This window comes from Nannospalax galili, unplaced genomic scaffold (genome assembly GCF_000622305.1).
Source record: "Nannospalax galili isolate Female #2095 unplaced genomic scaffold, S.galili_v1.0 scaffold586, whole genome shotgun sequence".
NCBI lineage: Eukaryota > Metazoa > Chordata > Mammalia > Rodentia > Spalacidae > Nannospalax > Nannospalax galili.
In genome coordinates this window covers 1,008,828-1,023,961 of record NW_008355363.1, presented here as the reverse complement: position 1 = coordinate 1,023,961, position 15,134 = coordinate 1,008,828, and positions in this window count along the sequence as shown.

The following is a 15,134-nucleotide window of genomic DNA, read 5'->3' as shown; positions in this document are numbered from 1 at the left end:
GTAACTTATATTCTTTCAGCAGGTTATAATTTGTGTCCCAGTATATCAAGGTGTCTTATATCAGCAAGAGATATTTTATTTATTTTAAAATTTTTCTTCAAAAACTCTTTATTATTATTTTATGTGTATGAATGTATTAGTGTACCCATGTCATGCAGTTCCTGCAGAGTTCAGAAGAAGATGTTGGATTCTCCTGGAACTGGACTTACCAAAAGTTGACAGCTACTATGTAGGTATTGGGAATTGAACCCAGGTTCTCTGTATGAACATCCAGTGTTCTTAAATTCTGAGCCATCACCAAGAAAGTCCAGACCCAAGAATGTTATATTTTAACAAATTTAATGATGATTGCTGAAAATATTGGGAGAGGGGCTACTTATTATCTGTGCATTCATCCTTCAAAATTTTATCTAGTCTAGTAGAAGTAAAACAAAATGTACTATTATGGATTTTTGAATGCTTAGTTATTTGTTTCTATGCTAACAATTGTTTCTTATTTTTTTAGCATGTAGTAATTACATATTTATGCATTCACATATGAACAAATGGAGCGTTTTCTCAAAAGTTGCAACTCATAAGTAAAAAAAGAATCTCTTGTAGTTAAGAGAATAGATTTTTCAACCAAGGAATTTTCATATTGGTTTTTTTTAAACAAACTGCAGTTCATAGATTGTATTGTGGCTTACTCCAATAGCTTAAGCAAAGCTTGTAACCTGTGTCATTAATAAATGAATCTTGCTACACAGAAGGCATTTATTTTTCTAGTACATTGTTAATGAAGATCGGTCCAGTTTCTCTTTCATATTTATATTTATCTGCGTGTTCCCTGTAAGCTTCTATGATCACTTAAAGAAGCATGCAGAATCTACATTTATACTTTTATGTTTGTATGAGCCAGACATGTAAGTAGAATGAAAATTTTGCAGGTGAGAAAAAGGTCTTACAGGAAGTGGCCTGTGGAAAAACAGTGTAACAGAGTACATGTGAGACATGGGAGCTGTAGGGGGAGGGGCTAGTTGATAGGATGAAGAAAACTAACAAAATGTTGACAGGGGAGCTGGAAGAAGGAAGTTGGGGAGGAGATTTAATAAAACAAAATATAATAATGCACACGTATTGCAGATATCATAATGAGAACCACTGTATTACATGCTAATTTTAAAATATAATTTAAAAAGTGCAATATAAGGAGAATCTTCACTGTTACAGCATCTGATTTTTTTATCCTATATACATTATTATGAATCACCTACCAGATTACAACAGTTTGTGGGTTTTGCATATAAAAGGAATATCAGGAAAGAAAGAGGTTTATATCTAAACCACAGAAGTGTTGGTGTTATACAATGTTGCCCTTTTCTTCAAAGAAACAGAAAAGTTTAGAAATACAAAGCATGATACAGAAATATTAACAAAAGTTGTTTGATGCAAATAATAGTTTTCTTGTTTTTAAATGTCAAAACAAAACTTGCACACAAAAATATCACTTTAATGAATAATCTTAGTTGAAATTCTGTTTTAATACACACAGTAGAAATTTTAAAAAGTAAGTAGAAAATATTTTATATATTTCCTATAAGACTTCACAAACTCATATCAGGAGCTTTTTGTCTGAGATTCTTTTCTGCAATGTCCAAAGGTGTGGTTTGACTTGTCAACCTCATTGCTAAGCAGGTAATCACAGGTTATTTAGCAAAAGTAATCACATATCAACTATTTGACAGCCATGCAGTAGCAACACATCCAGAATATCCTCTGTTTCTTGATAGCAACTTGCAGGACACTGAATAGCCTTTTGCCTGATGTCAGTCATTGTGTATCTATTTTTTTCATGTGGATCTTCAGGAATAGAAAGATTTAGATGCTGGTTGAAGAAAGTTGGGGGAAAAGAAATCAAAAAAGAGTGTTAAGGGAAAAGAAAGTGTAAAAGAAGAAAAAATAGAAGGGACAAATGAGTATGAAGAAAGTGGATGGTATAGAGGTTTAATATTATCAAAGGAAACAATAAACTTGAAAGAAATGCTTTATGAAACCCAGGGCTATATACAAGGAATAAAAACAAACAAAAGGAAATAAATTTCCCAGCTGAAGCTGTGATACAGACCTTTAATTCCAACACTCATGAAGCAGAAGCAGGGAGATCTCTATGACACTGAGGCCAGCCTGGTCTACCTGGAAAGTTCTAGGCAAGCTGAGGCTAAAGGGAGACCCTGTCACATAAAGACTAAAAATATTTTAAAGAAAACCGTTTAAAAAACAAAGAGTCAATCTATATCTATTTTATTAGCCTTCACATTTCCTTTCAAATTTTAGTTATTTTAAAATTGGTAGTATATTCATATGAGTCAATGAGTCACATGTCTGACAAAATCAGAGTTGGTAGAATCACTCAGAAGGTAAATGCATCTGCTGCCAAACCTCCTCAGGACCCACATAGTAGAAGAAGAGAACTGAACCCCTTCAGTTGTCTCCTGATTTCTACCCAAGTACCCTGACACTCATGCACCTACATGCATACACACACACACACACACACACACACACACACACGTAAAAGTGTTTTAAAAAATCAGGACTGGAGTAATGGCTGGATGGTTAAAAGCACTTACTGTTCTTCCAGAGTACTGGAGTTCAGTTCCTAGCACCCACATCAAGAGGATCACAACAGACTGTGACTCCAGCTGCAGGGTAGCAGATGCCGCTGGCATAAATAAACACTACACTCACATGCATACACCCACATGCATACAATTTAAATATAATCTTTAAAATATGTAATGAATTCTTAAGATAAAATCCCATGTACTGAGTTTATCTTCTCCAACTACCAGCTATGCTGTTATCCTTCCAAAGTTACTACCATAGGTGTATAATTTTCTTAATCCTTTATCAAAATTACAGTTGACCAGTCACATTATTTTGCATTTTCTTTTGTCATATAATATTGTAATATTTCACTACCTGATTGTTAAAATGTTCTTGTTCTCTTAATATACAGGTAAGCATACAGTTTGATAAATAGTCCCAAGTTAACATTCCAGTTTAATGTATTCATATCCAGGCATTAAGGAAACCTGAGAAGACCTCCATGTACACTCTCTTATATGCAATAATCACTGAAAATTAACATTACCCATGAGTTTACTTGCTATTAAAATAGCATTCTGGGATCTTAAAATGGGCTGTCAAATAGGCTGAAAGAATATCTCAAGTTGGCTATATATCTATGTGATAAAACTCTTGCCCAGCCTATGGGAACTCCTTAATATGTAAAAAAGAATACTTTATTACCAATTTGAATTAATAGAGCATAGAATTATGATATCTAAAAGTTTTCAGTGTTTCTGACTCATTATTTGAAATTTATACCATTTTATCCCTGTATGCAAATTTGTTTTTGTGTATTTTTATTGAATTTTGTATATTCTATATAGAACATCTTAATCATCTTTATAGCACTTTCTCCATTGGCACCATCCCATTGCCCCATCATCACTGGAATTCATGCGTTCTCTCATTTGTGTTAAGGCTTATAGATTTAAATTAATGTACCCAGATATTCCTCAGTGGGAGTTCATCCACTGAGGACTATTCAGCCTACCTTGAGTCCCTCTCTTAACAAGATCATCTCTTCCTCAACCAGCAATAATATGCTGCCAAGAGTTCTTTGGCTAAGATTGCAAATTTCTCAAATGTAACAAACATATAGCTTTTAAAACTTTCAGTGTTCAAAAAGAACTACATAGCCTCATAAAAATGTATTTTGTGATGAAGTTGGGTGCATCAGAGTTTGGTGAATATATGTTCATGATTGTAATATCTTCTCGATTCATTGTTCCTTTGATCAAAATGAAGTGGCCCTCTTTGTCTCTTCTGATTAGTTTTAGTTTAAAGTCTATTTTGTCAGATATTAGAATTGCTACGCCTGCTTTTTTCTCTTTTTTTCCCTATCCTTTCACTTTAAGGTAGTGCCTGTCCTTAAAAGTGAAATGGGCTTCTTGCAGACAACAAAATGATGGGTTTTATTTCTTAATCCATTCAACCAGCCTGTCTTTTGACTGGAGAATTCAGTCCATTAATATTTAAAGTTATTAATGAAAGATAGGTATTGAATCCTGTCATTTTTATTTCTGTTTACATTCCTGATATAGCTCTACTTTTCCATTGGATTTCTTTCTGCAATCCCTTGGGTATAGTCATTCCTTTCTTCAGCTCTTTGTATTGCTTCCAGAACTCTCTGAAGGGCTGGTTTTGTGGACATGAATTCCTTCAGCCTATTTGTCATGAAAGATCTTTCTTTCCCCTTCGACTATAATAGACATTTTGGCTGGGTATAGTAATCTGGGTTGGCATCTGTGGTCATTTAAGACTGGGAATACTTTGGTCCAGGCTCTTCTGGCTTTCGGGGTGCTGACAACACAGCAGATAGTAGCAGGGATATCAGAGTATAAGGGCTCTAGTAGGGGGAGGGAGGCTATGGGAGGGTGTTACCTGGGAAGTGCGTGTATAAAACAATTCTTCAAAGCATAAAATTTTGCTCCTTAATAATTAGTAGATGTGAAAAAAATTACCAATGAAATCTACCTGATAACTTTATATCCATGCTCAGATGCCAAGGAGCTCAGAAAGTAACTGACTTGACTACTAATAATCCGATATATAGCGATTAGAAACACATATGCATCTTAGTGTCAATTGTATTAAAAATTTTTTTTCTATGAAACTATTTCAATAATGAAATGGAGATCTTTTTCAAAGTCTAAAACCTCATTTAATTTTATTTCTTATAGGGTTTATACAGAGTCCAATATTGTATAACTGTATTAATTCAACTGTAAACCTAAAAATTTACAGCCAATTTTGAAAGAGAAGCACTTTAGCTCTGGAAATTGTTATTGAATATTTCAATGCTGTTTTAATGAAATGCCTCTTCTAATTATATGTTTATTAAATAAATAATTTAAAAAATACCACTTAAAACAGAAAAAAAATGTATTTTGTTCAATATCTGTAAGTCGTTGGTTTTCATTACTCTTGCACTGTTTCTAGAAGTTCTGTAACTTTTAAAAAATATTATTTCTGTTTTACATGTATGAGTTTTTTGCCTGTATGTATTTAAGTGCACCCATACTGTGCAATGCCCCCGATGGTCAGAAAAGGGCCTCAGATTCCCCTGGAACTAGTGTTGTGAAGGGTTGTTAGAGACCATGTGGGTGTTAATATCTTACATGTACAATAAAACTCTCACAGTTATTATCTAATCACATCTAAGGAACTATATACTATGATCATTTTGTAAATAGTTTCACGAGGTCATTAGCATTAATATTGTGTCTACATAGCCTCAAAGACCAGTAATGAGAAGTGTAAGATATGTACATTGTTAAGGTTTGTGGGGACCTAAAGGCCCCACCTTACATAGGTTTGAAAGGAAGTTACTGGGGGCATGGCCTGGCTTGCTTTGAAAGTCTGAAGAATACTTCTGCACTGCTGAGGAGTGCATGATCAGCGCGTGACCATCCTTAAGATACATCCTGGGGGGCGGGGCGGATTTCCAGGTGCCTTTATAAGCTTTGTAACACCTGCAATAAAATGAGTCTCTGCTTGACTAGACTCCCCGTTGCGTCTGAGTGTCCCCCAGTAATGGATGCAGCTTGGGTTGGCGAACGGCATGCTTACTCATCCCCAGTCATCACCTCCCTGAGGGTCGCTCGTTCGAACCCCTGCCAGAGGTTATTTATAAAGTGATCTATGTTCCTTGCTGAGTGCTCTGCTGTATAGAAAATAAAGAACTAAAATTCGTGTTTCTTTAATTCTACTCTACTGGGAGGTTACACTTTTAAAATATACATCCTTCCAGATCCTCCCCTTAACCCATATGATATAAATGATTTTTTTATTATTTTTATTTTACATGTATGAGTGTATTGCCTTCATATGTGTAAGTGCACTCATGCTTTGCAATACCTACATAAGTCAGAAGAGGGCATTGAAACTCCTGGTACTTGAGTTAAAGACAGTTGTTAGCTGTAATGTGGGTGCAGGGAAATGAACCAGGGTTCTCTGCAAGAACAATCAGTACTCCTAACTGCTGAGCCATCTATTCAGCCCATATGTGTTATAGTGTATGTAACTTTGTAATATCATGGAAATTTCTTTAAACATAAATTTTTGAATTCTAATATCAATTTAACATTTGTCTTTTTAAAATTATTTAGTGCTTTGACACTAAAGCCTCATTATTTTCTATTTCTCTTTAGAATATGCTAACTTTATTGGCTAATGCCTTGAAGCTGAGTGCACTGGGTTCATGTTCCCAGTTGACCATTTCAATGCACATATTCAGTAACTTTCATCATTTCAAAAGAAGTTCAGATATAATTAATTCTATGTATGCTTTTGGTATCTTCCATTTCTTCTTTGATCCTTTTTACTTGATAACTCATTTATTATTTTCTACTCGCTCTTTTGTCTTCCTTCAGTGACCTTTATTAAATTTTATCTAAACATTCTCCTAGGTGTATACTATAATTTATTTATTTGTTAATAAAATTGTATTTTATACTACTGAGTTTAATCAAATATTTTTAATTGCTTTTTTTCCCAAAATTTTTAACTTTGTGTGGTGTATCTATGAGTGTGTGAATGTGTGCGTACATATGTGTATGTGTGTGTGGCCACACACATATAGAGGTCAAAGGTCAAACTCAAGTGGTGGTCCTGGCCTTTCACCTCATTTGAAATGAGGTCTCTTATTTGCCACTGAATATGCCAGACTAGCTGGCCCATGAACTTCTGAAGATTCTCCTATCGTTGCTTCCCACCTCTGGACAGTTCTATGATTACAGAAGTACACTACCACACCTATCATACCTGGCTTTATATGCATTCTGGGGATCCAATCCCAGATTCTCACACTTGCACAGCAAGTGCATAACGCACTGATCTAACTCTTCATCCCTTTTGGACAGCTTTATTTTAAACATTAAAATTCTGATTCAATTTGAGCTTTCATATATTTAAATGCTTGTTTAGTATATTTAACTTTTTATCTTTTAATTTACTGCTCATTCATGTTTCCTTTTCTGGCAAGAATATCCTGTTTGTACATGCCAAATTTCATTTCCAGTGTTTTATTTGCTCTTATGGAATTTTTATAATAATTCCCTGGGACTGATTTATAATTCTCTTTCTTCTATTTGATTTCACTTTGATACAGTACAAGATTCCTAATTTAATAGTGCCTTCTTCTGTCAGCCTAATCCCAAAATAGTCCTGAATATTTTTCATTTGGTTTTTGGTTTGAAACAAGCTGTGGAGCTTCTGATTTTGTACTTTGCTTTTATCTTGAAATGCTAAATGTTCTCCTGCATGTTTCTCTTGGCTACTTAATTGTTAAAAGATAATTTCCCTTTCTATCCCATTTCTCTATTGAAATTATGCATCTAGCAGACTTATTAAAAAAAAAACTGCAGACTTAAGTCCATTTTCTGTAGTCTGTCCTATAAAATTCCTTTAACTATATTTTTGTTAAAAACTATATTGAGCTTTCATGCTTTATCTATATTAGACCACTTTCACTAGCTTTCCTTCTCTATACATTGCCTAATTTTTCCTTCTAAAGCTTTTTAAAAACTTTTGTGTACAATGTGTTGCCTGCACGTACATAAGTGCCTTCATGTTATGCAACTTTCACAGAGATCAGAATGGAACATCGGATTTGCCTGGAACTGAAGTTATGGAAAGTTGCTAGCTGCCATGTGGGTGCTGAGAACTGAACCCAGGTCCTGTGAAAGAGCAGTCAGTGCTGTTAATAGCTGAGCCATCTCTCCAGGCCTTTATTCTTTTTTAACTAATACAAGATGAAATAGAAAAATCTTGTAGAACATGCTGTAAAAGGGAAATATGATTTTAAAGAAAGTTTCATTGCATGATAGTTTTATCTGTGGTCAGACAGTCAGGAGAGTTAACCACTGATATTCTAAATTCTCCTGTAAAAAACTTCTAATTTACTCTTTGGAAAACTACTGGTTAGGATACATGCATACTTAGAGAATCAGAAATTATTTTAGAAAAGTTGGGGTTATTGGGGCTGGAGAGATGTGTCAGTGGTTAAGAGCACTGACTGCTCTTTCAGAGGACCTGGGTTCAATTCCCAGTACCCACGTGGCAGCTATGAACTATCCTTAACTCCAATTCCAGGGTAATCCAAAGCCCTCTTCTGACCTTTGTGGCACTGCATGACATGGGTGCACTCATATACATACAGGCAATACACCCATACACGTAAAATAAAAATAGTAAATGAAATATTAAGAAAAAGAAAAGTCGGGGTTCATTCAAATGCTTTCTCACTCTTTCTCTCACATTCTCCATCCCTACTTTCTATGAGCTGTCATTTTTATCATTGGGGTGGGAGAACAAGGAGATAAATAAAGACAGATTGATATGCTTGATTTACACACCTATTACTTCACTGCCAGATCTTAGGGGGATTAGGTCACATAGTGATGGATAAACAGCACACTGAATTTGAAAAAAAGATAGTTCAAATATCTTTGCTCATAGAAGTTAAACATATTCTTGGTCATCCTAATATTATATAACAGAATTTAAAATAAAATAAAAACAACTCATTTTAACATTTTGGATTCCCTAATGATAGAGTCTCTCTCACAAGAAGTATTTTAGCCTAGAAACCTGGCTCATAAAATTCTCATAGTTGTGTCACTCCAATTAGAATCTCAGTTTAGCAAGGGGTGAAGCAGTAATATGTACTTAGGAATTTGTGACTGGACTTGGAGAGTTAGATATCATTATTTCAAGCAGTATGAGATCATGTACTATTTGTAAAATGATATACTTAAATTGGAAGAAGGATAAAGTTTTTGCAAATGAACAGGTAACCAATAAGTATTATGTAATTAATTGCCATCCACTATGATTTTCTGTTACATTAAAAGGATCTGAAAGAAAGATAGGAAAGATTCTTTTTTATCAAGACAAAAGAAGAGAAAGAAGACAAGAAATATCTACAAACAAAATAATAAAATTAAATTTAAAATTAAATTGGGATTATTCCTTTTTAAATTTCCTTCTCTTTTTTCTTCCATTAATTTATTATTTGTTAGTTTTGTTATTTTGTAAAGTTTACTTTCAATTGAAATTTTAGGCATTGCATAGAAAATATCTTAATTATCTTGATACCCCCATCTCCCGTCCACACCCTCCCATACCTCGCCACCAGATTTCATGCATTATGTCATATATGCTAAGGCCTATGGAGTCAAGTTTGTGTGCCCAGACTTATCTCAGTACAAATTCATCCACTGAGGTCTAGTGAGGCTATCTAGAGTCTCTGCCTTAAAGAAGATCAACTCTTGCTCACCCAGCAGTAATCAGCTCCCAATAGTTCTGCTAAAGTTAGGGTTCGCTTCCTATTTATGCAGTACTATGGTGGGATTTTGTCTGCTTGAGTTTGTATGGGTCTTGTGCATGATGTTACAATTGCTGTAGATTCATATGAACACGGTCCCAGGAGCTTGTACAGCTGTTTCCATATGGCACACATTTCTTCCCCTGGCTCTTAGAACATTATCTCCCCCTCTTCCACAATGAACCCTGAGTGGGCAAAGATTCATATAGGAGTCCTGTCTAGGTACTCTCGCCTGAATACTTTTATTCTCTACACTTTGCCCATTTGTGGCCTTTTGTATTCATCACCTTCTGCTGCATGACAGAGCTTCCTTGCTGAGAGTTGAGAGATGCATTAATATTATCTCTACCCTTTGCTCTTCTATGTTCCAAGAACCTTGGGTATTGAGGTTCCATTGCAGATGTGTCACTTGGGCTTGGGCATCTCATAGACACTTATTTTCTGTGTGTGACTGGTTGTGGATCTCTGTATTAATCTCCCTCTGTTGCTAAAGAAGCTTCCTTGGTGAGTGGTGACTAGCATACTTGTATGTAAATAGAAGGATCCATATTGATCACATAGTAATAAATTACATTTGTTTAGGGATGTGACAATTTTAGAGTTTTCTCTAAGACCTATAACCTCTCCCACCATGTGTATTTGGCTTTGTTTACAGTGTCACATAAGAGTTCCTTCCCATTGAGTGGGCTTTAGTCCAATTAAGTAGCTGTTGATTACCCCCTAGATAAAAGTGTCACTATTGCACCAATATAGTTTGCTGTGCTGGTCATTGTTGTGGATATTAGGACTAGTGTTCTCCAAAAATATGCGAACTAGCCTTCAGGGAAGAGGCTTCCATGTCAGTTCCAGCTACATTGCTACAAATCCTCTGTCCAAAGTATCCCATTTCTTCAGCAATAGGTTGTTACCTTCAAGTTCTGGGAGGCAATCAAGGGCTGTTGCAATATCCTGTGTAATTCTGGCAGTTTCTTGAGCTATCCTAACCAACAACTCAAAGAGACGTTACTCTTATCTGGCACTGTTTCTTGTTATATGCCCATGGACTCATGTAAATATATTGTATGTGTAATTTTCAATAGCCTTTTCAACTAATCCACTTCCCTTTGGTATCTCACACCAATTAAAGTGTTATTTGTTCTCTCTCTCTCTCTCTCTCTCTCTCTCTCTCTCAAGGAGTATGGAAAGTAGTGTGGAGAACTCTTAACAAACTAAAACTAAGGGACTTGAGGGATGGCTCAGCAGTTAAGAGCACCAACTGTTATTGCAGAGGAACCAGATTCAATTCCCAGAACTCACATGGTGGCTAACAACCATCCATAACTCCAGTTCCATGGGCTCTGACACCTTCTTCTGACTTCTGTCATGCATGACATGGGTGAACATACATACATGCTGGCAAAACACATAAAATTAAATGTGGCTGACAACCATCCATCACTCTAGTTCCAGGGATCTGACACCTTCTTACCTCTGTCATGCATGACATGGGTGAACATACACACTTGCTGGCAAAACACATAAAACAAAAATAATAAATAAAAATTTAAAAACTAAAAAGAACCTACCATTTGACCTAGTTTTACCACTGCTTGGCATATATCCAAAGAACTCTTCCTACTGTAGAGACACTTGTACATCCATGTGTATTGCTTCTCTTTTCACAATAGGTATGAGATGGAAGCAACCTAAGTGTCCCTCAACTGATAAGTGGATAAGGAAAATGTGACGCATTTATATGATGGAGTTCTACTCAGCAGTAAAGAAAGATGAAATCATGAAATTTGCAGGTAAACAGATGGAACTAGAAAGTTACAGTAAGTGAAGTAACGCAGACTCAGAAAAACAAAGGACTTATTTTTCCCTTATTTGCTGATCTTAGCACCAAATTCTTATATGTGTGCATATACCATGATGTAACTACAGGAGCCAGGAAAATGGAAAAATGTCATGGAGGGAAAGGGGAAGAAGGAGCTCAAGACAGTGGGAATCATAGGAGGCAGGTATTTTCAAGGGAAAAATGGGAGTATATATTTATTTTAATAAGATATTTCTGTGTACCATAAACTGATCTCCAACTTTTGTACCACAGCTTCTCAAGTGCTAATGTTATATTTGTATGGCTCCATGTGGGGAGAAATTGAAATTATTAAACTATAATATGCTAGTGATGAAGTTAATGTTTCAGAAAGTTGAGGTGCCACATAAATTAAGTAAATGAACTAAACCTATATCAAAGCCCCATCTGTATTTATGCATTTGTTTACGTACACAAGAGAATAATGTTAGACACATAAACGTTTCATGTACTGACATCCTTTATGACTGTAAACCAATTTATATTAGTTAAATATAATATGGAAAAAAGTAATATACTACGGAACTGAGATTTTCGGAGTTGACTTTAGATTTAATAGGCGCCAAGTATCCATTTTCGTAGTGTTTTGTTGTTGTTGTTTTTGTCATTTTTGTTGTTGGTGGTGGGTTTTTTTTTTTTTTTTTGCTTTTTGAGACCAGGTCACCCAGTAGCATCAGCTTGTCCTGAACTCATAGAAATCTTCCTGCTTCTACCACCTGAGTGCTGGGATTAAAGATGTGTGCCACCACACGAGGTTACATTTTCCTTAATTCTTAATAAGATGTTTAAATCATTTAAATTTAAAATTACTATAATTTGAAATAACTGTGCATTTATCATTATTATCCAGCCACTGACTCTGAAGGAGACCTACTGTCGATTTAAGAGTACTCTGCCTTAAATGTAAATTCGGGAACTTGTATGTATACATGCTTACAAGGAGACTAGAATTAATTGGATCTATCAGTGTTATTAAGTGTTTTGTAAGTTCTTAGGATTCCAATAAATGGAGGGACTGATCTTTTACATGTATATAGTTTTATTTTAGAATTAAAAATAAATTGGAACACATCGTTAGTGACTATTCTATCTACTGGGTAGTATAAGTGTAAAGTAGTATGATAATTTATATTAGATACCACTTAAATATATGAATAGTATTCCATTTCCATTCCTACACTCTTCTTATTCTCAAATTTCCCAAAGAAGATCTATGAATATTTATACTACATCAAAGAGAATAATATTTTTTCTGAGTTTTTCATTGTTGCTGTTTGGTGCTTTGAGATAGTCTCAGATATCTCAGGCTAGCCTTGAACTTTCTATGTAGCTGAGAATGATCTTGAACTTCTGGTATTCTCTTTTCCACCTTTCTGAATGCTGGGATTAAAGGCACATTTCCTGACTCTTAGTATTATATGATGCTGAGACCCTAACCCAGGGTATTATGCATGCTAGGGAAAGATTCTACAAGCTGTGTTTCAGTCATAGCCCATGAGACCAATTCTATAAATTATCAATTAAACCCATTTTTCTCAGTCAACACATGGAGATTTTTTTCTATATTTTAAGTATAATATAATTATATCATGTGGATGGATATTCACTACCCCATGAAACGGTCTGTTGCATTGAGTATAAATTCATTGTTGAAGTCAGAAATGTTAGTATGCTGAGATTCTATGAAGCTGCTATCCTCAGTGCTTGGTCTTCCTGGTTTCATTTTTTCCTTTCAGAATAATTTGATAGTATCAGTACAGAAACGGTCAGATGAATGGTTATTTAATTAAGTAAGCCATAAACACACTGGAAGTAGGAAAATCAGAGAGAGAGAAAAAAGGAGTGATTTATTCTCCACTGTTATTTTATAGCACATTTGGCTAATACTTTTGCAGACAGTAAGAAGAAATATAAGAGTTTAATTTTTTTCTTCTTTCTCAGAAATTTTAATTGGCAAAATTTTAAATACGTGTTGGGGGGCTGGTGGAATGGTTCATTGTTTAAGAGCAATTCCTTCTCAGTTATGAGAACTGGAGTTCAGGTGCCAGAATCCACATTTGATGGCTCACAAATGCTTGTAACTCCAGCTCAAAGGGATCTCACACCTTCTTTTGACCTCCATGATCACTCAGACACATGTACATATACTTGTACAGACACATATACACACATGCACACAAAAATAAAAATATTAAACATGTATTGAAATAAAATTTTTATGTCTTAAGAGTGCATGGCCTTTTTAAGTTCTTGTATGTCCTTGGACCCCAGAATTGGAAAATAATATAGCAGGTCAAAGAAGAAAATAATCATAATAAAATATTATTGATTTTACTTGCATTAAATTATATAAATGCAAATTCTTCTCAGATATGTAACTTTAGTGGTATACAATAAAGAGTGTTTATCTATTAAGTCTGTAGTTTATTGTATCATAGTCAAAGAAAAATTAAATTAACCTGGGGGGAAGATCATAAGTTTCCATACATTTTTTTCATGCACCCTTCCTTTTGGTTAAATCTTCCACTGATAACTCATTTCCCCATCTTCATACCCCTTCATGCTTGTACCTTTCAGTTCCCAGTATTCCCCTGCTCTCTTCCATTTCAATTATATTTTATAATAGCCCCCCCAACAGATCAGGCTTAAGTGGCCGGTTTCTAATTTCCTGACTTCTGCATGCACTCCATGTGATAAATACAAAACAAAAAATTCAAAGCTAAGATCTACATATGATAGACTACATGCGGCATTGTCTTTCTAGGCCTAGGTGATGTCACTCACCATAATTTTTTCCAATTCCATCCTTTAACTTGAAAATTTCATAATTTTATTTTTTGTCACAAATGGGTATTGTTCCATTGTGTATATGTATCACATTTTTCTTATGCAGTTATCAGCAGATGGACTTCATTGTTTCCGTTTCTTGATGAATGTGAATTGAGCTATAGTGAACATGGATGTGAAAAGTATCTCTATGCTAGCATATGAAATTCTTTAGGTATGCTCTCAAGAATGATATAGATGAGTCACATGGTAACTGTGTTTCAAGATTTAAAGTGAAAAATCATGTCTTCTGCAAGTAAAAATATTTTGGCTATTTTTCCTATTTGTATCCTTTCTATTTCCTTCTTTTGTCTTAATGATATAAGACGAGCTAGAGTTAAGAGTGTGAGAACACTTGCCTTGTTCTTGATCTTAGTGGGGAATTTTTGAGTTGTTTATTTAGCATGATTTGGTTATAGCCTTTATGTACATAGAATTTATTATGTTATGGAATATTCCCACCATCACTAGCCTCTCCATGACTTTTAACATGAATGGATGTTATATTTTGTCAGTTTTTCATTATCCATTGAGACTATTATGTGATTTCTGTGTTGTATATATTTATGTGATAGATAATGCTTATTGATTTAAGGATGTTTAACCATTCCTGTATCTTCCAAACAAATTCAGTTATAGGAAGTAGCACAAACATGAAAGGAGAAGAAGAGGAGCTGAAGAGATGGGTAAGTGATTAAGAACACACACTTGTCTTGCAGAGGACTCAAATTTGGTTCCAGTTACTCATCTCAGGCAGTTGACAACCAAATGTAACTTCAGCTCCAGGGGATCCAATATTCTTTTCTGGATCCTACAATCACCTACACTCACATCACACCAAACACACACCAACACATACACAAACACACACATACACACAAGTGATCAAGTGATTAAAAATACATATTTTAAGAAACTGAGAGGGGATATACCCAGGATTAGAGGTTTATGTGGAGATAGGCAGATCAGATTAGGGAGAGGAGAAGGTAAGTGGTGGGTGAGCCAGAACTAAAGATA